We start from the raw sequence: 24178 nt of genomic DNA, 5'->3' as shown, positions 1-24178 counted from the left end.
GCCAATGGTATAGCGACTTTAAGGAGGTAATGCTTTTGAGTTACTTAATAAGTTAATTATGGACTTACCATACAACCCAACAATGTCATTTCTATGCATTTACCTATGATAAATAAAAACTATATCCACATAAATATCTGTAAGTGAATATTCACAGAAGCTTTATTCCTAATTGTCCCAAACTGGAAACAATCCAAATGTCCATCAAGTGACTGTATATTCATTTAATACAGAATAGTACTTAGCAATAAATAAGAATGGTCTATTCATATCCTTAACGAAGTGGATAAATCTCAAAAGCACTATGCTCAGTAAAAAAAGCCAGATGTGAATTACCACATACCCATATGATTCCATTTATATGAAATTTCAGAAAATGCAAACCTGTAAGGACAGAATACAGATCAGTGGTTGACAGAAGCTGAAGGTGAGTGGAGAGGACTGAATATAAAGGGCCATGAGAGAACTTTTGGAGGTGAAGGAAATGTTCTCTATCATGATTATGACGTTGGTCACATGAATGTATAGGTTTGTCAAAAAAACAAATTGTACACTTAAAATTTTAGTATTATATATAAATACAAAAATAGATCCAAATTAAAAAAAAACTATATAGATGACCCCATTTAATCCTTTCAGTACCTTTATAGATTAAAAATGTTATTACTATCATTACATAATTAGACAGTCAAGGTTTGACCTTGGGTATAAGGCTACTAAATAGTAGAAACAGGACTGTTCCCTTTAATATGCTGCTTACATCTGCATTGGAATCTAAATCAAATGCTTAAATTAAGGTAAATGCCATCTACATGTCATTGATACAAGAGGTGAAAAAAGGAAAACTAGTAATCCAGTTAGGTGAACCCTATTTCCAATCCTCCCTCCCCCCACAAATGAGCAACACTACTTCTATCTTCTTAGTCATTTTATATCATTTGCATATAAACAAAAATATATATATGAGTCAAGGAAATTGGTACAATATATAAATAATCTGTTGCAGTCAGCCAAATTTCTCTAATTTTACTAAAAATATAATCTGTACCAAATAAATTCCCTTCTTTTTTCTTCTAATTACATATTTGATAAATAAAGGAAAAACTTGTTTTGGCTTTCTCTTTTTAAACAAATCAGAAATACAGCTTAATTACGTCCTGAAATATGAAACAGAAAGGCAATAATTTTCATTTCCTACAAATCCTGCAAAGTACATAAAAAGATTATGCAGGAATGGTTTTAGCACAAAGAAAATAAGATTTGTTTATAACATGCTGCTACTTTATAAGATTTGCTTATAACATGCTGCTAGTCTCAATAAATAGGTCAGCAAAAGCCATTTTTCAGTCCTCTTAACATTTACTCCGTAAGTTCCATTTATTAGGATTACCTTTCTTGAAGTTAACCTGTCAAGCTAAGGTATTCACCTCTTCTTTGAAGAGTAGACTGCTCAGTTCCCTGGAAACCTGAGTTATACTGTTATCTGAAGTGTCAGAGCAGAGAACTTCAAAGGGAGACAGCTGCAGAACACATCTTCACAGCTCCTTGATCTCTGGATTGGAGTGTGTACATATACTTCTAAATTGTCTAAAGGGAAATTTAGAGTTTACTTTTGGAATGTTTAAAGGTAATTTGTTCTGATAAAGGTGAAATGGGGAGACTGTTAGTCCAAGAGATAGTATCCATTTAATGTGGCTAAATGGTGACATGTTACTCTTCAACCCAAACCTATTTTGACACACATTTGTTAAACACATACTATTACATGATAACCACATAATACCATGTTTATCAAAGAGTACTTACCATTTGGAGATAAAAGTTGAAATGTATGAGGCTAAAATGATATGATGTCTGGATTTACTGGAAAATAATACAGGAGGAAAAAATTAGTTGGGGGTATGGATAGGATAGCACTGGCCATTTGTTGGTGGTTGTTCGGACTGGGGTAATAGCTGCATAGCGGTTTACTATACTATTACTTACTTTTTGTGTCTCCAAAATATTCCATGATAAAAAATAAAATATTAATACTGCTAATAATGAAAGCTGCATATAAAAACCACTGTTTATGCCCAAATGAAAAAGTGGCTATGTTCTAAACTCCTTGGTAAGTTAGTTATTGGAAACTAGACCACATTTTTCATTTAATGCCATGTTTTACATACATGATGATTAGGAGCCTAAGCCAATCCACAAGAACCTATAAAATTTTATTTTGCATTTACTAATCACTATGGCTTGGCTCAGTTATGAATTTAAAACATTCTGTGGGCTGGCCTGGGCACCTAACAATCTCATATAATGTTATTTTCATGCAATGATATGTTCCACAGAACTAAGAAAGAAGAAAATTTAGCTGCACTACACACGTTTTCCAAACTATCCCTGATGAGTCTGGTCCCATAGACATACATACAATGTATCATCCAATTCAGCACAATCTTTGAATGAAGAGGACACTATTATGAATTACCAGACAGCATACATAAACTGAGACTGTCCCAAGCAGAGCAGGACACAGCTGCATATCTATAACGTGAACATTTATATGTTCTTATGCTGAACCAGTTTATGTGTCTTAGAAACTTTATTTTTCTAGTCTGTAACACTATTACTTTACAAATAAAAACTGAGAACCATAAAACTATAAATTGATCTTTTAAACCACAAACCATAGAATATTATAGATTTTGTCTTCCCTTCTTATAAGGATTCTTCCTACAGATTATATTTGTTGGCTAAAATAATCCTACATGTTTTGGATAATTTCCCACATTTTACTTAAATTAAAAATTATTTATATGAAAGTCTAATTTCATGTTTTCTTTACTTCAGAGTGATGACTTGTCTTAATACTTGCTTGAAACAAACTCAGTCATGGCAAAGACTATCCAAGTCAGGAAAAAAAAAAATTAAATTGTAAAACTAAACTTCCCTATAAGCCCTATGTTAGTCAAAACAGGCTGGGTTACACTGTGATAACAAACCTGAAATTTCAGAGACTTATGACATATAATTATTTCTTTTTCATTTAGTATTTAGAATATTTCACTTCACTCTATTTTACTTCTGCATAGCTCCTTTGTAATCAGAGTCTTGGAAATCCAGGCTGTCTCTGCCCTAGGGCTCTGCTGTCTCAGTACATGATCCCACTGCCACTGTGATTGGAAGAACAAGGAGGGTGGGCTCCTCAAGGCTCTTCCAGGAAGTGATCACATTTCATTGGCCAGAACTAGTCACACGGTGCCACCTAACTTCTAAGGGGTTAAGGAATTTACTCTTTCTTTGCACTCAAGAGGAAGAAAAAGAAATGGGATTATTTGGTGAACAGAAGTGAATCTTTCAGAAAGACATAGGAGATTTTCAACCCAACAAATAGCTATTTCTATACTTTATCTACTCAAAGTAATACAGTAACATTTGTGAGAACATTATGTTCACTGCCCTTCAACTCAGTATGATAATGTCCAAAATACCACAAGGGAAATAAATGACTTTCAGAGAAAAAGCTTTGCACAAATGTCTTTATGGGCCTATTCTGATAGCTGGAAAATAAAGATTCCTGAAGTTATTCTAAACAACATGTCCCAAGTTATCATTTAATCTCTTTCTGCGTTCTATGTGGAGATAAGCAAAAAGCTCATCACAGCCCTCCCTGAAAAAACATCTCTTTACATTTTGAAAAACAATGCCCCTCAGTCTCTTTGGGCAAAACATTTCAAACTGTCCCTTAGCATTTGTTCATTATAAACCTGTTCTGAGGGCAAAAATAGATTTTGCAGTGCATGATTTGCTGTATTAAATCTATTCAATTAAAATGATAGAGGAGTAATGCAAGGGAAAAAGTATTTAAAGATATGATTATTAAAGAGAATTTTGGGTAATGACTTAGATGGAAAGATAACTACTTCCCATACATTTAGTGGTGATGTTAATTATTATTAAGAGTGATAATTAAAAGACTTAATCTACCATTTATGCATGAGAGATTGTGAATTCACCATCTTTAAGGCTCTAATTTTGGAATTTTCTCTGATATTTATAATGTAATACACGCAAAGTATCACAAAGGTACTTAAGGCAAACCACTTAAATTCTTTGCTAGCTTTATAATTTTCCTTATTAATGAAAATCATATTCTTGTTTCCACAGTGCATTAGAAAGAGACTGCATCTAGCAGATAAAATTGAACTAATGAGATAGAAACTTGAATTTAAAGTTAGCTTTCTTCTTTAAATTCTCTTTTCGTTTATTCTAAGGACTGCACAACTGGTAGTCCACACAACTCTAAATGTCTGTGCCCCATAGCTGCTTCCTAAGTAAGTAGTCTCAGGCAGTGCTTTTCTCATTAGCCAAGTCTTATGCCACATAACCCTGGCCTAAAGAGCAGGAATTAGCTCAAGACAAAGATGACTATGTATTCAGGTAATCATGTAATTTATCATCCTGAGTGGGACAATCCTGGGAGTAAAATAGGGAGCTATTACTAATTTCACCTAGAAAACGGGCCGAAACTTTGATCTTTTCCCTTGACCATTCTATGTATAAACTGCCTTCAATGGGATCCAACCAGATTTAAGGTAACTTAGAGCCTGCATATAAGGGGTGCTCTACTGTCAAATGACAAAATGAAAACAATAAGAGTAATAAGTTTAATGTCCTTTATTCACGGGAAAACAATCCATGGATTGGGGGAGAACATTGCCTCACAAGCAGTGAAGCCCTGTTCCTGAGGGATTTAGGGCTAGAGTGAGTTTTATAGGTTTCATAGAGTTACAGAAGAGGCAACAAAAAACGGCATGATTAGCTGGCAGGTTGAGGATTTCCTTATAAGGCTAGCAGGTCTTATTTTTAGGGTAAGGTGAACTAGCTAAAGCTGAGCTGGAGGATTGTGATTGATGTATGTTAGGTTTTCTAGGCTGACTTAGGTTTAGATTTCTCATGTGGGCTGGGCCACTGGGGCAGCTTCCATTTTTTGGATCCCAATATATAAATTAACTTTATCACTATGTAAGATTACAACAAATTCACTCAACCAGTTCTCTCCTGGAGAGTATAAATAAATGATGCCAAAAAAGAAAACTAGGTAGCAACTTCTGGGGGGCTCAGTGTTGGCATGAAGTTACCAGAACTGTTGAGTCTGAGAAAACCGGCTGAATCCTGAAGGAAAGAGTCATTGTTCTGTCTTCCATGAGGCTGCAGTACTTTAAATGTTGGAAGCATCGAGCAGTGTCCTGGGCTACCTCACTTGCTTGGTTACCCTTATCGTGATCTCCCATCACCTAGTATAACCTGACAGCATCTCCTTCGTGAAACATTAGTACACAACACAACGCAGCCTACCATTACCATGGGAAGCTCAGTGCTGTGCAATGGAGCAGATGGTATGAGACAGGAAAGATGAGCAACCAGGTCACCACCATTCTGGGTTAAAGACTGGCTTCTAGGAAAGCTGGAAAATCAAGTGGGTATTACAAAAAATTTTAAATGCTCATGGACATGTATTTATTTGAATATTTTGCAATTAAAATAAAATTCCCATGACCAGAGCAAGTCATAAAGACTGTTTGGACTAACCAATAATTCTACAATGTCTTGAAAATGGGACACCAAGTGAAAATAAATTGAGAGGCTGAAGAATTTCAAAATATAAACTGTGATAAAATGGAATTATTCTGAAAGTTTTGTAAGTAATCCAAATATGTACTTAAATATTGGACTGTAAGATTGTCAGCTGAAACTATTAGAACAAAGATTTGATCTACTGCCATCTAGTGGATATTTTATTTATATTTATTTATTAGCAGCTGACAAAAGCACAAACAAGAATGAAAATTGCTGTCAGTCTAAGTTCAAACTCCACGGAACCTAGATGATTACCTACTCCAGTGGCTTCAGCCTCATGGAGTTCCGAGGCTTCATCAAGGCACCTTGGGCACCACGTGAGGTGTGAGAGGGGTGAAAGGTTATGGCTCCGAGGTTCCACCTCTAATCCAATAGAGCACTGCAATTTTATCCTATATTTTGGGCTTCTAACTCAATTTCACTTGAAGAAAGGATTTCACTTCTAAAAAGGAAAAGTAATGGTGAAAGACCTTATCTGGTCTCATGTTCATCATTGTATAAATAGATATGCCATTATTTTTCTAATGTCACACAAATGGCTAGTGGCATAGCTAGCAGTAGAACAGAGATATTTTGATTCCTATTCTCATTCAAATAATTTTGGGGGTAACTTCAAGTCCAATAGACTTCAAGTCCAGTGCTCTTTTTCAGTAGCACAAAGAGCTTATTTCATTTAAAAATAGAGTATTTCCTTGATCCTTATTTAAAATAACTTGACTCTACTACCTCCCTTACACCGTTAGAAACCTGAGTAGGGACAGAATCTCAAAACACATCAATGCAAATGAAATCATGGCTGTAAATTGTAGTTATACTATGAATAAGTAGCTTCTGTGGGGTATTGCCTCTCTTCTCCCTTAGAATCATTTAATTTTAGAGGTCAAAGAGATATCACAAATCATTTAATAAAACCATCTTTTAAAAAATTATGTCAGGTTTTATAAAACATAAAACTATTAACTCCGCTGGCATGCAGAGAAGTTACATTACTTGTCCCAGGTTAGTTACAATGTTTCTCCACTCTCCTGACTTCCTGTCCAGCAACAGGATGCAAGAGTGAGAGATAAAGAGGAGACAGGTTTATGGGAGGCAGTCGTTACTGTTTTGTTTGTCTATGATGGGTGAAAATTGGGGATTTTTGTGTGCTGGGAAGGAGTTGGTTGAAAGGGAAATGATGATACAAGGGAAAGAAGGATCATCAGCGGCACAAGCTCCTTGAGGACTTAAAGAGAATATATATATTCCAGAATGCATGTGGAGAGAAGAGACACCACTCTCCAGGAGCGAGATGGAGTGTCCACATCTGTAGTAGCATTGTCACTTTGATATATCTCCCTTGAATTTGCCACAAAACAAGTAGTTTTATCAAATACGTTGATGTATTTATATTTACTTCTACATCTATCCTATATCATCTCATTATAATTTGTAAATTCGTAATTCAAAAATACAGGGTTTTTTTCTATATCTATCTTAAAAGCTACTTCCTTCTTTATTTTTTATTTTGTTTTACTTTTTTTTTTTTTGCGGTACGCGGGCCTCTCACTGTTGTGGCCTCTCCCTTAGCAGAGCACAGGCTCTGGATGTGCAGGCTCAGCGGCCACAGCTCACGGGCCCAGCCGCTCTGCAGCATGTGGGGTCTTCCCAGACCTGGGCACGAACCCATGTCCCCTGCATCAGCAGGCAGACTCTCAACCACTGCGCCACCAGGGAAGCCCCCTTCTTTATTTTTAATCCAAATGTACATCCCTCATATGACACCACATAATATCATGTGTCTTTTAGCATTTAAAAGAAAGATATAAAGTTGTTTATAAGGAATAACTTCAATATTATTCAAAAGATGTAAATTATTCATTTAAATATTTATTATTTAAATAGCAAGTCTGTGTAACCACAGTAATTTACATGCAGTAAGTTAACTAGACATTTTACTTTTTTCCATATTCTTCTTGAATTTTTCAAATTTATAATTTTACTCTTATCAGAAATGTTATATATTAGAGAAAAATATATTACTCTTAAAATCAGAAATTTTTTAAAAAAGCAAAAAAAAAAAATTCTTGGATTTTTTTTCCGAGTCTACCACAAACTATTCTGTGAACTTGGGCGAGTCAAATACCATTTCCTTGCCGTACTTCCTGCACCCATTTGAAAAATAAGGGAATTAAGCTAGATCATTTTAAGTCTGTTTCAAACACTTAAATGATTCTGATTTTACTATATGATTGTTCTCATTTTGAATAAGTATGTGTTGTTATATAAACTGCTGATTATTTCTTTTATGCCCATAAGTCAATAAAATTTTTAAATATTCAAGGGCTTTATGAAGAACCAAATAACAAGAGAAGGTGCTTTCTCCAAAGAGAAAACATTTGAAAAGCTCCAGGACACATTTTAAAAATGAATTATATACATGGTGGTAGAAAATGACAAAGGTCTCTCCTTCTCAGCAAGGAAAACTGAAAATTTTCAAAGACAGATGAAGTAATAAATTATCCATGTACATTTATTTACATGTTGGCTACAACATAGAAGATATCAAGACTGCTAGAAATTTGATTTTCTGTGCTTTTTATTAAATTATAATACAAATATCACAGGCAACTGGCACCATCAACTCCAGGAGGGCCTAAGGTGTTAGGTAAGCTACTGAGTGAACGAAAGAAGAATGTACCCAGTAGGAATTCATTGTATAAAGTTAGCCTACAGCATGAAGCAGTCTTATTAAGAACAGGCTGGGTTTAAAATACAGCTTTCCTTTTATCAAAGCAATTTGTATCAGAGAGCAGAATCTCATCAGTATAACATATTATTACCCTGTAGAGGACCTCAAGAACAAAATCTTCATGAGAGCATGGGACTTCGTCTACTTGTTTTACTGCTGTGTCCTTCAGTGCTGATAGCAGATTGGCACATACATGGTACTTAACCAATATCTGTCAAAAAAATTAACATCCTGGACTCCTTCCTGCTCTTAGTGTAGACCAGAATATTAATGATACCTGATGTTCGAATGAGAGAATTTAATTCATCAATTACTCACTGAGTGTCCAACACATGTCAACAAAATTATCTATCACTATTGCAACTACACTTTCAAAACAAAAACTCAGTTTGAATGATCTGCAAAGTACAAATTACCTTATGAATGCAACAGAATATGTTGCTGAAAATATAAATTTGGCAAAAAAATTCAGGAGTTAACTTTATATTATAGAAGGGCCACATAATTTCTAATCTAAAATGGGTCATTATGGAAATGAAAGAGCACATCCTTAGTAATTACCCCAGGATATCAGACATTAACTTGAAGTGTCCCTGGGGAAACAGTATGTATGGTCTCTTTCACAGACACCACGCTAAAGTCTATACCTCGTGAAAGGGCATATTTCTACAGTAGTAAAAATCCCAGTCAGTCAATTCTAGAAAATCGATTATTAAATAAGAAAGGTAAAAAATAATTAAAGAAATTTTGAAGAATCTGAGACCATCACTGCTGGGAAGGTACTGGCAAAATTTAACTCCATAGCAAAATGAATAGCTTTCAAGAACTGAAAAGCCAAATAGAACCTAATGCACAATGACACTGACATTCAAGACTATTTTGTGTGATGTTTAATAGGATGTTAGCTAATTGCTGTGTATAAGAAAAATGGGAACAGGGATTATTGAAAGACAACATTACTATAAGATACCCCAAACAATGTGTAATTTCTTTGCTCTTCTTATAGTTTAACCAGTAACTATACTTCCAAGATACCATGACAGAGTTCTTTCAATCACCATGATCATTATTGACACCATGAAAAAACATGCACAGGGCTTGAAGGAAGGAGTAACAAACCTTAATAGATAAGATGAAGTTATAAAACATCAAAAAACTGGCACATAGGAGTTCATATATGATACTGAGTACAGCATATTATTTCTGCACCTTAATGATACTCCTGAAAATTGGTTGCAACTCCAAACCTGTATGCCCTTGAACATCTCTCTGCCTCAATCATCAGAAATCTTTTCTGATTCGTCTACTTAAATATGTTAAGTCCTTGGGAGGGGGGAGAAAGAGAGAGGTTCTTGTACCTCTTTTAAAAATGCCAACTATGTATAGTCTCAGTCATTCCCAAGTTAAGATTTTTAAAAATCTGATTTAATTAAGTTGCGCTCACAATCGCCTCAAATCATCCAAATTAATGGCGGTTTTGATTTGAATTGCAAATAAAAGCAATCTTATTCCCTATTCTATAGAGAATTCTATTCTATAGTTCTATAGGACACATAATACTAGAGATCTCCTTAGAGGCTGGCATTTATTGAAATCATATTGCTCTTATTGACATTTAAACACACACTTGAACAGGCTTTACAATACCTACAGAAAAAAGAGAAAACCTAACATCATTCCACAGGTCTTCTTATTTCACCCACACAATTATTTTTTTTTGGTAGTCATTATAACTATCCCTATCTTATAATAAGAAAAGTGAGGCTTAGAGAATTTACACAGGGTTCTAACCCAGGTCTTCTGATTACAATATTTTTTTCTTCCTGATCAATACAGAGATTGCTATAGGGAAGTCCATAGGTATCAATTATCTGATTCATGAACATTAGACACTTGGACTGTGGGTTAAGTTTCTGTACAGAATGCCGTTGATTAGGGACTTACCACTGGTCATTCTAGGGTATCACAGTCTGAAAAAAGTCAAAATAAGTGCCTTCATGCATTTTTACATGTCTTAGGACATTTTTTTTCTGGCAACTCCAATCAGTAAGGAAGGAAAAAGTAGAATACATGAATTACATATTATTAGTTGCCTGGATTTTCAAAATTATACCAATATCAATAAAAGATTATACAGTCTTTTAAAAAACTTTTAAAATCAAACTGATATTTGATGGGATAAAACTGATAATTATAACAATAGTTTGATAACTTGTTCAAATAAAAGGAAAAGCTAATTGAATAGGTGGAGTAGAATCAATAAACAAAAGTATTTACACAAGCAAGGACACATCTCTGTTGCACTATATTGAACTACACCATATTACTACTTACTTAAATATACACACACATACTCATTCACTCACACTACCCAACTATATTCTGCACTTTGAAAAATAGAAACCATGAATTTATCCATCTTTATATCACCATCCTTTGCAAAAATGTACAGGATCCTCACAACCTTATAAGGTAGGTGCTATTATACAAATGAGAAAAACCAAGGCACAGAGAAGTTACGTAACTTGTCCAAGGTTATATATATAGTAAGAATTGGAATCTAGATTCAGAACCAGGCATTCGACCAGAGATCCCTGTGTTCCTAACCACTTCGAAACTGCCCCACAGAGTTAAGGGATAATTAAGTAGTAATTGACAGTTTTCCTTATTATTAGCTCTGCTTTTCATTGTGTAAAAATAAACATTCTGAAAATAAACACCTTAAATACTTTGCTAGTGATACACTTTCTGGGCAGGTTCAGAAAGCAATGAGAGAGACTGCTACATTGACCTTCATTCTTGCCCACAAAGAAAATTGTTAGTAACATTAAAATAAAGAAACCTTGGGAGAAAAAAATAATTATCAAGTTCTAACTGTAGAGGAGGATAATGCAGGGCATAGGAAATCACAATGTGACCCTGAAAACTGCTAATGAGCCTTTAGACCACATCAGTGGGCCTAGTGTTTTCAGAGCACAGATTTAGCCCTGCTTCTGCCTGCGTTCCTTAGACCTTCCAAGGAGCAGTCTCTTAAATTCTAGGTGTCAGGGTTGTAACACCACAGATAAAGGGGAATAAACTCACAGGGCTCAAAACTACTGCTTTTCTAGGTTTTTTGAGGAGATGTGACCATACATTATGCAATAAGACTAAACACTTAAACTCTAATTTTATACTAGTATATAGTGATATATAGCATTTCCATAATGAACATTAATAACAATGTTGAACTAGAGTTCAAGAGGATAGGTTTGTTGTCTGCATATGGTAAGTGCACGACACGTGTTTGAGAAAGAAACAGTAAGAAAAATGAAGGAGAAACTGGACAATAACTCATCCCGAAAAGGAAAAATTAACCATCCTTCTGCTTTTACTCTTTTGCCTTCCCAAAACTGAACTGATTCTGTAAATTCAACAACTTGTTGACTATGTCCCTTAGTTCTGACCACTAAGTAAAAGCTAGAAAATCTAGCATTAGGTACAGGATTTATTAGCAAATAGTAGCTGCAAGATCCTTCTCTTTCAGCATCCCATGGCTTTCAGTGGGTTGTAAACAGGAGATGTGTAACCAGAGACTGAAGAAACTGAAATGCCTTAAGTGTCAGGATAGTAGGATCTAGTGAGACTGTTAAGCAACATTCTGCAATTGCCAAATCAATAAGCATTTAATTTCCACATAAAATAGGTGACATATTTAATAAGTAATATACCTATAGAGAAACAGAAACATTTAGTCTAATAGATAATTTTTTAGTGACTCGCACCTTACAAAGGCATTTTAATAATGTCAAAACCTTAATTCATTAGTACTTACTGTTTTAGAATTGCTTTTGCATGCATTACCTTAAGTGATCTGTATTGTTTACATAATAGAAAAATATAGGGAAAATATTAATCTAGGTATTATGCTAGGTCAATAACTTTCAGAGTGATTTATAAAATACTAAAGTAAAACTATGTGTGCATATCTAAAAAATGAACCAGATAAACTATTTATGGGCATAATATATGGAAAAACATTCTATTCCTACAGCCAAACAGCAATAGCATGTGTAGTGATTATTCAATTTGGGCACAGTGATTAAGAACATGGGCTCTCAAGTCAGAATCTTTGGATTGAATCCCATTTTTGCTCCTTCTTAGTCATGTGACTTTGACAAAATAAAGATAATAATACCAAAGGATTGATTTGAAGATTAAATGAAATAATGCCTGCATAGTGCATAGTGTAGCACATGGCATATAAGTCATTACCCAGTGAATATTAGCCATTAATCCTCATCATTTTGTTCCTCTTTTTGTATCAGTAACCAGTTATACAGCCATGTCATTGCTCATTAACAGTAAGACACATTATCATCAATGTTATGAAGATACTCATTAAGTTCCTAAATGTACTTGATATTGCTCTTGATACTGAGCATGTTTTAAGAGTTAAGTTTAAAAAAATGTTAGAATATGAAAACTTTTAGGCCAGTGTTCATCTATTCCTTTGCCATTTTACAAATAGTGATTCTCAATCAAAACCTTATAGCTTTACTGTGTAAGAATAGATCCCAATATTAACCCCACTTGCTAATCAAGAGCTAATTTGGAACAAGAATCATACGATTTGATATCAAAAAATTGTCAGCATGAAGGACAATGCTTCATTGCTTTTATCTAATTTATCACTGTTATTCAGATGCAAATGGCTTTCAGTTACCATGTCTCAAACCATGATGCTAAAGAAACATTTTTTCTTTAATTAAGATGTTCCACATTTACTCATTCACTCTCTAGCTCTTAAAAATCATTTTCTGAACAGAAGAAGCAGGACAGACCCTTACTATTTTTACTGTATTTGAGAAACATTTGTTCCTTAAGTGGGCATAATTCATCTCTCAGTATTTGTAAGATTCAGAAATCTCTTTTTAAATACTGGGTTAGAAGAAGATACCATCATTGAGATAACTGGAGACTTCAGCAGGGAAAAAAACTGGTCAGTTATAACAGCACAATACATTGGCTAAAAAAAAAAAAAAAAAATTCAAACTGGCCCCACCCAAATCTATGTAACCAATCCTGTAATTTAAGATACAATATTTGTGTTAATTAAATTCAAAACCACTACAATGTGAACTCAGATATCAGGTTTCCATTTTTTCTTCATCAAAACCAAAATTATTTTAAAGAATACTAACATAAATGATAATTTATTAGTAGTTGATTACATCCTTATTGGGTAGTGGAAAAAAAATACACCTCACTAAGTCCAGTCCCCTTGTTTTCAACCATAAAATAGGAATCCTACATACACACAGTGTTGGATCACGTAAGTGAATTTAATTTATGTTAGCCCTGTAAAATTGTATGATCCTATCTGGCTGATTTTAAAAGTACCGATTATTTGGTGGACTGGAAAAATTATTGAACCAGTCTTTCTGAATTCCGGATACCAGTCTCAGCTGTCCCAGAAAACTGACAGAACATACTCTTGGGTAAGATATTTTTCCCCTCTAAGACTTTTACAAAATATGGACTTTAGCTGATTTCCAGTACTAAAATTTCTATTTTCCTAGTTATAAAAAGCAAAGATGTATATATTTTCTAGTTATTCCATTCCTTTCTAATAACATGTACTGGGCAAACACTATGAAATATAATTTTTAAAGTCTAAACACAGCTTGCAAACATATTAACAAGAATATCATTGTTTGCAAAGAAATTAATTTCCACTTAGCAGTAAGTACAGTAGCCAAAAGTGTAAACTTAAATAGATGAGTAGCATAAAATCAACCATATTTTGGCATAATGTTATCAGATTATATCAAAATCACATAGAAATACACTCTTAAAAGATTACTATACTAGTTTGTAGATTAAAAATACATATCTCAAAGAATAACACTAAGACTCAGGATTCCATATTTCCTGATTTATTATGCTTTATAGAGCATTTCAACATTAATTGCTTACCTCTTCCAAGTAATTAATTCTTTCATATCATTAACAGTAGAGCTTGATACTGTAATTTGCTTATCCTAGCTGCTTTACAATTAATCTACATCAATTTCATTTATTTTTAAGTTTTAAAACACCAGGCTAAGTTGGCTTAATTCCACACTTGATGAATAAAAGAATTTACAATTCCCTACAACTGGTTATTTAAGAAAAATAATGCAACAACCATTTACTCTGAGCTTGATAGTGAAGGGCCAGTGAAATGAAAGACATAAGACTGACAAGGCAAAACTGACATCATCTGGAACACGGTGGTTATCGTTGACAACAATAGTAACTGGAATTTGTTAACCCTCCCTCTACAACTTACAATGCACTTTTAACTCATTAATTAGAACACTGATTTAAAACTTAGGAGCATAATGTTATTCTTAGAGCTAGAGGTGGAGGGTGAATTCAACATGGTCTCTGTCCCCAAGGGGCTTTCAGTCTAGTGGTAAAGATATGCACACATGTGGCCCTATAGCAATGTTGACTGCCACACATGCAATAATGGAAGCACAAAGAGAAGGATGGAAAAGTGAAAGGTTCTGGCCACAATGATTTGAAAAGATTTCATAGAAGAGGGAAAATTTAACCTGGTCCCTGAAGCAAAGAAGGATTTCAAATGTTTAAAGAAGGGGGAGGGGGGGTGATGGAGGAGTATTCCATACATCTCTGTGCTGGCAGTGTATTGAATTTTCACAGATAAGAAAAAACAGAGACATTAACATGATCTGACCAAGGTTAGAACAAGAGAAAGAATCAGAGCCACTCCTTGAACTTTTCACTCCTGGGTCAAATGGTTCCTGCTCTATCAAATTGCTTCCTTCCTGAGGTAAGACAAGGTTTCTCTGTCTTCACAACCATCTCCACCCTCCATTTATTCCCTTGTGTTGCCACACCCTTTGCAGGACCTTGCTAGGATGTCCAGGGAAAAACACAGAGACAGCCACGTCTTCATAAAACACATTCCATTTCAGCTTGTGTCTCAAAACAAAATGAACACATCTAGGTCTATTTGGGGGCACCCTTTCCTCACCATTCTCCAACATTTCAAAGGAAAGGGAACTGTGCTTTCGCCACATGGCAGCCTCAATAAAATTGTGCTCCGTTCCTCTAAACCTTCCGTTTTTCTCTTTCAGTTTTGTCAAGTGTTCCCAATTCCAAGAAATCGTAATTCAGAACATGGGGGAGGTTGAAGCGTTTTGGCGCAGGAGGTCGTGCAGATGTTATTCCTTAAGGAAGATGATCATGATTGCCTATGAGACTAATGACTGTGAGTCGGCTAGGAGCCAAAAGTTCTCTTACAGCAGAATGTATAAACCATTCTCCTACTGAAAGAAGGCCCCCAGTAGGATAATATATTATTACACATGATTCAAATTACAGGATCTGCAGCAGGGGAGCTCATGACTGATTCAGGACAGTCGCTCCCTGAATGCTGATGATGGGATGATGGAATGCCTCATGAATTAAAAGGGCCGTGGTTTAGTGTCTAAATCCTTCACATGCTTTAAAAAGTGTCTCTGCCTATCATGGTACTCTTCAAGCTTCTTAAACGAATCATGCACTGTTATGAAACCCTTGTCGATGTTTTTAAAATTCCATGTCTCTGAATAATTATATTCAAAATATTCTTTGAAAAATAAGACAATGAAACTACCTTCTCTGCTAGAAAACTGTATCCCTTTAATGCCAATATGCAATAAAGACATGACTTAAGAGAAATCACATTTAAGTTTAAGTGTGACCCAGTTTCCGCTCTTTGGGATTATCTAAAGCAACCTGAAAATCTTCACATGTCATATGTTCCAGCCTTTTTAAGTTATCTATAGAACAAATGAGTTTATCTCTGACAAACTAAATACAAATGTACAAGACAAAATTGTGTTTCCAAAGGTTTTCTGATGATTATATGAACTCATTGCTGAATATTATTTCACTTGGTCTATTTTGGTTATATAACAAAGCAATACATTTGCTAAAGGTATTACACTGGGAATGGAGATCAAGCATTTTTAGAGAAACACTAAGGCAGATGTTACATATTACGCATTCTGAAAAACAAACTGCTGCGATATATTCTGAAATAATATGTGAACTGGTCCCTTAACTTCTTTTCAAACTGGTTCTTGCATTCAGTTTTTCTAGTAAATGGATGCAAATCAGGTGCATTGTGCTAAGATGGGAAGAGAGAGATTTGTCCAGAAATGACCTCAGTTCTATTCATTAATAAAATGACACATTGGCTGAGAGCAGTGAAGAATAAAATATAACAAGAGTTGAACTTTCCTCCCTGGAACAGATGCACATAAGCACTTTTTGGAAAAAACACTATATGTAAAAATGGCCACTGCAGCATAAAACATGGAAACATTAAAGGAAGCTCTAAGATGCAGATTGCTTGGAAAAATTGCAACTTCCATGGCAATGCACCCTCTTATTCTCCATTACCTTGCACAATTCTGAATCCCAACTTGCCGAAAGCATGCTATTCTTAAGGGGGGAGTGGGGTTCAGATACAATAAGCGAAGGTTTAAGTTTTTCTAAGGTTTTTTAGAAGAAGGTAATATTGCAAGGTCAAAACAAAATAGAATTGTACCCAGAATCACTTTCAGTGACAGCAGACACCAATGGGGGGAAAAAAACGTGGAGGCTGTCAGAGAGAATACAGCCACATTTTTGCATAGCGGTTTAAATTATGCCAGCAGAATAATTAATGGAAGGACCTAATATGGGGGGGGGGGTAACAGGAAAGGGGGGAGGCTATGTTAAACAAAGTTCATTACTGCATGATGTAAATGAGTTTCTCACCAGTGATGTCACTGATTGGCTGAGCTGCAAAGCTGGCTTCGAGCATGGCCGGATTGGCTGCTAGCTCTTCTGGTGCCTGCCTGCTTGGGCAGCGGTTGAACCAGATACTTTCTGTCTCTCTTGTTGTCGTTTGAAGCAAATCTTGTTCAGCCCAGCTGTGTCTCCATAGTAGTGGCACCCTAAGAGAGTCTCCCTCCTGCTTCCCACAGCCCGTGTGAGGCGGTCGCCGCTGTGAAATACCAGCACTTGGCACCAAGCCCAGACAGCGTTCTCAGATCCATCTATAACACACACATACAAAAAGAAAAATAAAAAAAAAAAAAGCAGTTCTTTCATCTGAATTGCATCCTAAGGAGGATTAAGAAGGCTTCTATTGCTACTGATTTGTGTCCTTTCAATTTGATGGCTAAAACAGGTTTTGAAATACAGTATCCTCTCATCTGCAGTAGAACACCATTGGTTCAAATTAGTTTAAAAAGATAGGGGGAACCCCCCTCTCCCATGTTTACCTTGATTACAGAAAAATAATTCTTCATTTCCCTCCTAAGCACCGTAACTGATGTTTTTGGTCCTCTCCCAGAATTTTAAACTCTCATCAGATTTCTAATTATATCCGAGTCATTATTTTCAGGTTAAGACAAGGGATCTTAATTAGCATTCTGTTTTAGCTATGCGAAATGAGACAGGGCATGAAACAGAAACGATCTATGGAGAGGCAGAGAGAAAGAGAAAGGAAAAAAATCTGTGCAGCTTTTACAGTTGAGCTGACATCCCCACCTTCCCCACTCTCCCTCCACCCCCCTTGCAAAAAAGAATGCAGTCATATGAACTTTACCAGACAATGGAGTACCTACAGGCTCTCCCCTAGACAAGTCCTTTATAACCAGCCAGTGCTATGTGCTGCAGACAGTGGCCAATCGGCAGCCTCCTTTCTGCAGCAGGGACACAATAGGTGCATTGGCCACACTGTCCTCCTAGCCCCTGACAGCAGTTCAGGTTCATTTATTGTACACTGGAAGGCACATATGTCTTTAATATTCACTGTGAAATTATCAGTGAGGCTGTCTTTATTTCGCCATAATTACATCAACCTAATTACCGCGCCTGAGCTGCAATAGCACTGTTTGCACGGAGTGGCGCATGGGCATGCGAGCCATAAAAATATGCCTGAACATGCTTGCTTATTTCAGTAATAAAATCCCCCAATTATTTCTTTCCCAGAGCTTAATGCTTCCCCCAGAACACTCTAGTGGATATAGTCATCACTTCTTCCTTTCAGAAGAAAAAAAGTGTGCCTATACATTCATGTGTGTGTATGTGTATATGCATATGCGTATAATTTAAACACTGTTTTAGCCATTTATTGGGGTGAGGTATGGGAGTGGAACCTAGTCAGCAAATAAAAGGTTACTGAGCATCTAAGGCATTTTCCCCCTTATCACTAGGCATTAGAGTGAAATAATAAGTGTATCTGCACGCATCACCACAGCTGTGCCTAGATGCCGATTTATCTGGAGTCCAACTGTCTTGAGCATCTGCATATGTCTCATTTATGAATTTCCATGTTACATAATTACAGCATTTTTGACAACACTGACTCAAATGCTTGAAAAATTAAATCTTTGCTTTTCGTGTATTAGTCGAACAGAGATGGGTACAGTCTGAAGTGGGAAACGCCTGCTGATTTTTTTAATATATAATGCATGTTGCATTTACATATTCATGAACAGAATAGCTGTTATGACCGCTGATTCTGCAGCAGGAGATGAAAAGGCAGGATTCAGCATACAGAGTGTATTAATTTCTAGGGGAAGAACGGCAGCATATGATGACCAGGAAGAGAAGATGCTTGGGGTTTCATTTGGGGGGTTACCTCATTGTATAATAAAGGATCTGGGTAGACAACCTATCAAACAATGTGTAAGTATAATGAACCTAGAAAGTAAAACCAATTTGCATTGTTCATGGTCATTCAGCCACACAGTAAAGAAATAAGCATTTTGAAATGGAGATTTCTGGCTTGAGTGTTTGCAAGTAAATAAAATTGCATTTTGTTTTCTGCCTACTAATTTTAATAGATTATTAAAATGATGTGTGCTCAGCAACTCTGTATTTTCTCATTATTTTATAATTTACATATTTCTTGTTCCATACCAAAAAGCTAAGCTTTAAGCATTGATTATATTCTAGGATGGAATTTTACCAATTTTTACCTATTTTTATTGATATATTTTTATTTTTAGCTCATGATTCTCTAATTAGGAATGGAATTCATAATTACAGTGGGTATATTAGGAGAAACAGTAACTCACCTATATCCATATAGATACATGTATAATAATTCACCCACATTAGAAAGAATCCCAATAATGTTATTATTATCAATTTATAATTTATCATCCCCTTATTATTAATGTTGGCAAGATTTGTATTATAAAATGTATTCATGCTGACTTTGCATTTTATAAGGTTTATTGTTTTTTTTTTAAAGTACAGCTCTTCTATCTACACTTTCCCAAAATCAAGTTTTGGTAGGAGGGATAAGTGAGGCAAATTCCTAACTAGACCAGTAAGAGATCACAAGGCTCGATTATAAAAAACACAAACAATATAAGAAAATGCAACATCTATAATTCTGAATTGCTACATACATTGAAATCAAAACACCTAAAATCAAAGATGTAATTTGATTACTTGATATATAAAGTAAGCTGCTTCTTCTCTAAGTGATTGCAAAAAAAACTTAAGAAGCTACTTGCCGCACCTTGTTGATGGTTTTCATATCAAAAGCCATTTTTTCTAAATCTTCAAGTAAATCATGAAAATTTTACTGGTAATCAAATTAAAATATGTAAACCTCATCTACACCTCTCTCTCTTGTCCCCTTCTCCCTCCCTCCCTCTCTCTCTTTCTCCCTCCCTCCCTACCTCTCTCTCTCACACACACACACACACACACACACACACACACAGAAATACACATATATAAAATCATGACTGTCCTTTTATTGTAAGAATTAGCAATTCTTCTACCTAGTTATCTCAATTTTTGATCTATCATTGCACAAAAAAGCTTACAAAAATCAAAAAGGTAATACTTAATTGCTTGTTATCCATTTTGCTAAGTAAAAATCAAAACATAGGAGAAGCTCTCATAATATCACATACATTTAGATTCTACTAACACAGAATGCACTTGGAAATTCACTGTTATACAAAGGATTTTGATGAATATATTAATTTTATTAACAAGTTTAGTGGATAATCCATATCTGACCTCCTTAAATAAATAGGGATTTGCAAACAATGATCACTAGAAATAAAAGAGGCCTTTCTTAAGTACCACAATTCATTAAACCACGCAAGGCTTCCTACTCCCTATTATAACATTCTGTCGTGGTTTGAGTTACTAGATATATTTGAAGACAACGTTGCATTTTTTATAATATTTTAGTATTAGGCTTTACTATTCTCATACTTCAAATACAAAATGTAACTGTGAGATATTAACATACTACCCAAGCCAAAGTAATTTTGCAATAAAATCTTATCTGGAATCATTGAATGAGAGAACTTAGACCTAAGCTGTATCTTAGACATTGAATCCATTAATTTTAGACATGACAACTAAAGAAAATTAGTAACTAGTTAGTGTATTTCCGCCCATCACACTGCCATCCTATATTAAAAATATGGTTCTGGGGCTTCCCTGGTGGCACAGTGGTTGAGAGTCTGCCTGCCGATGCAGGGACACGGGTTCGTGCCACGGTCCGGGAGGATCCCACATGCCGCGGAGCGGCTGGGCCCGTGAGCCATGGCCGCTGAGCCTGCGCGTCGGGAGCCTGTGCTCCGCGACAGGAGAGGCCACAACAGTGAGAGGCCACAACAGTGAGAGGCCCGCGTACCGCAAAAAAAAAAAAAAAAAAATATGGTTCTGACCTGCTGTCAGGATATTCTTAATTAGTTGAGTTTTACCAAAGATAAGGAATTTATGGTATCCTCCCATAAGATCAAAGCCATGCATTTATAAGATAACGAATGGAGAATATGACTGTTATCTGTGTTCTGACAATGGAATTAACTTCTTTATAAAGATCAAAAGCATAACCTTAGACTTATAATCACAATGATCTCACCAAGAGAGTCAACTCAGCACAAATTGGCTGTAAGAATGTGAAATAGCAGCCAATCACATTAACCTTATAAATAATAAAGGACATTCTATATGCAGAGCCAACTTAGAGATGCAAAAATAATACATTAAAAAGTAACTTGTCAAACTCCTGATGTGACTCATTCTTTTAAAAAAATTAAGCCATTTTAATAAGTATGGAAAATATTCATAGTGTAATCAACGTCAAGAAACCACTGTTTATGTCTTTGTCTACACATGACAAGCATCCAGATGCCAAAACAAGATGCAGTTAACCATCAGAATAGTTCCAAATATCTGGCTGTTTTTGTGCCCATAAACTCACAACTTAAAATGTCAGTGTTTATATGCTGGATTCAAAATGAGTATTCTTGAAGTCTTTAATAATGATCATCTTTATGGGATATGAGAAACACCGGATTTTTAAAGGTGCCAATTTTGGATCACGCAGTGCATAAATCTGTTTCCAAATAATACTTTTTAGAGCTTAGTTATGATTAATCTCGTTTATATTGACCTCAAAAATGTTAGCAGTGCATACCCTATGAAGAAAACAATACCTCAGTTTTTAAAACTTGTTTCTCTTGCAACATTCCCATTTTTTTTTTAACATCTTTATTGGAGTATAATTGCTTTACAATGGTATGTTAGTTTCTGCTGTATAACAAAGTGAATCAGCTATACATATACATATATCCCCATATCCCCTCCCTCTTGCATCTCCCTCCCACCCTCCCTATCCCACCCCTCTAGGTGGTCACAAAGCACCGAGCTGATCTCCCTGTGCTATGTGGCTGCTTCCCACTAGCTATCTATTTTACATTTGGGAGTGTATATATGTCCATGCCACTCTCTCCCTTCGTCCCAGCTTACCCTTCCGCTTCCCCGCGTCCTCAAGCCCATTCTCCACATCTGTGTCTTTATTCCTGTCCTGCCCCTAGGTTCTTCAGAACCTTTTTTTTTTTCTAGATTCTGTCTATATGTGTTAACATACAGTATTTGTTTTTCTTTTTCTGACTTACTTCACTCTGTATGACAGTCTCTAGGTCCAACCACATCACTACAAATAACTCAATTTCGTTTCTCTTTATGGCTAAGTAATATTCCATTGTATATATGTGCCACATCTTCTTTATCCATTCATCTGTCGATGGACACTTTTAGGCTGTTTTCATGTCCTGGCTATTGTAAATAGAGCTGCAATGACATTGGACTCTTTCTGAATTAAGGTGCACTTCATGAAGAAAACAACAAATTATGACATCTAAATACCCAAAAGAAAAGAAAAGCTTCAAGCAGATTAATCACCTAAGAGAAATGTTCTATTAGAAAAAAAACAGCCACAGATTTCAGCAACTGTTAGCATGATGCTTTATAATTATTATTTTTTGGCTTCTATTTACAAGGAATAGCAGAAGTCTTGGAAAGAGAAATGAAAATCTTTCATCTGAGAAGTTGTCACCAAGCATCTAGAATTATCTCACAGTCTTTGGATAATGATTTTCTTCTAAGTAAAGATTGTTTTTAACATCTAGGAAGAATAACAAAGAAATGTTCCACTCAAGCCATGAGATAAATCCAAAATTATATTATGCAGTGGTTGCTTAATCTGTCATTAATAAAAAAGGTATCAAATTGTATCTCATAATATAAATCTAGTGAAGTAAAAAAATTATTTGTACTACAGCACAGATGTCCAAAGAAAACATGATTTCTCCATTTTAAAAGTGATCTAGGGGAGACCTTCAAGATGGCGGAGGAGAAAGACGTGGAGATCAACTTTCTCCCCACACATACATCAGAAATACATCTACATGTGGAACGACTCTTACAGAACACCTACTGAACCCTGGCAGAAGACCTCAGACTTCCCAACAGGCAAGAAAATCCCCACCTACCTGGGTAGGGCAAAAGAAAAAATAAACAGAGACAAAGAATAGGGATGGGACCTGCAACAGTGGGAGGGAGCTGTGAAGGAGGAAAAGTTTCCACACACTAGGAAGGCCCTTCACCGGTGAAGACTGCGGGTGGCGGAGGGGGGAAGCTTCGAAGCCACGGGGAGAGCACAGCAACAGGGGTGCGGAGGGCAAAGCAGAAAGATTCCCACACAGAGGATCGGTGCCGACCGGCACTCACCAGCCCGAGAGGCTTGTCTGCTCACCCGCCAGGGCAGGCGGGACTGGGAGCTGAGGCTCGGGCTTCAGTCAGAGCGCAGGGAGAAGACTGGGGCTGGCTGCCTGAACACAGCCTGAAGGGGCTAGTGTGCCACAGCTAGCCGGAAGGGAGTCCGGGAAGAAGTCTGGACCTGCCTAAGAGGCAAGAAACCATTGTTTCAGGGTGCACGAGGAGGGGATTCAGAGCACCACCTAAATAAGCTCCAGCGGCTATCAGCATGGACCCCAGAGACGGGCACGAGACGCTAAGGCTGCTGCTGCAGCCACCAAGAAGCCTGTGTGCAAGCACAGGTCACTAACCACACCTCCCTTCCTGGGAGCCTGTGCAGCCCGCCATTGCCAGGGTCCCGTGATCCAGGGACAACTTCCCCGGGAGAACGCAGCACGATTCACCTCACACTGGTGCAACATCCCGCCAGCCTCTGCCGCCCCACATTCCGTGCCCCTCCCTCCCCCCGGCCTGAGTGAGCCAGAATCCCCAAAGCAGCTGCTACTTTAACCCCATCCTATCTGAGCGAAGAACAGATGCCCTCCAGCGACCTACACGCAGAGGCAGGGCCAAATCCAAAGCTAAGCCCGGGAGCTGTGAGAACAAAGAAGAGAAAGGGAAATCTCTCCCAGCTGCCCCAGAACAGCGGATTAAAGCTCCACAATCAACTTGATGTGCCCTGCATCTGTGGAATACACAAACAGACAA

This window comes from Phocoena sinus, chromosome 4 (genome assembly GCF_008692025.1).
Source record: "Phocoena sinus isolate mPhoSin1 chromosome 4, mPhoSin1.pri, whole genome shotgun sequence".
In the NCBI taxonomy this organism is placed as follows: domain Eukaryota; kingdom Metazoa; phylum Chordata; class Mammalia; order Artiodactyla; family Phocoenidae; genus Phocoena; species Phocoena sinus.
The sequence above is the reverse complement of the archived record's forward strand: the minus strand, read 5'-3'. Positions refer to the sequence as shown.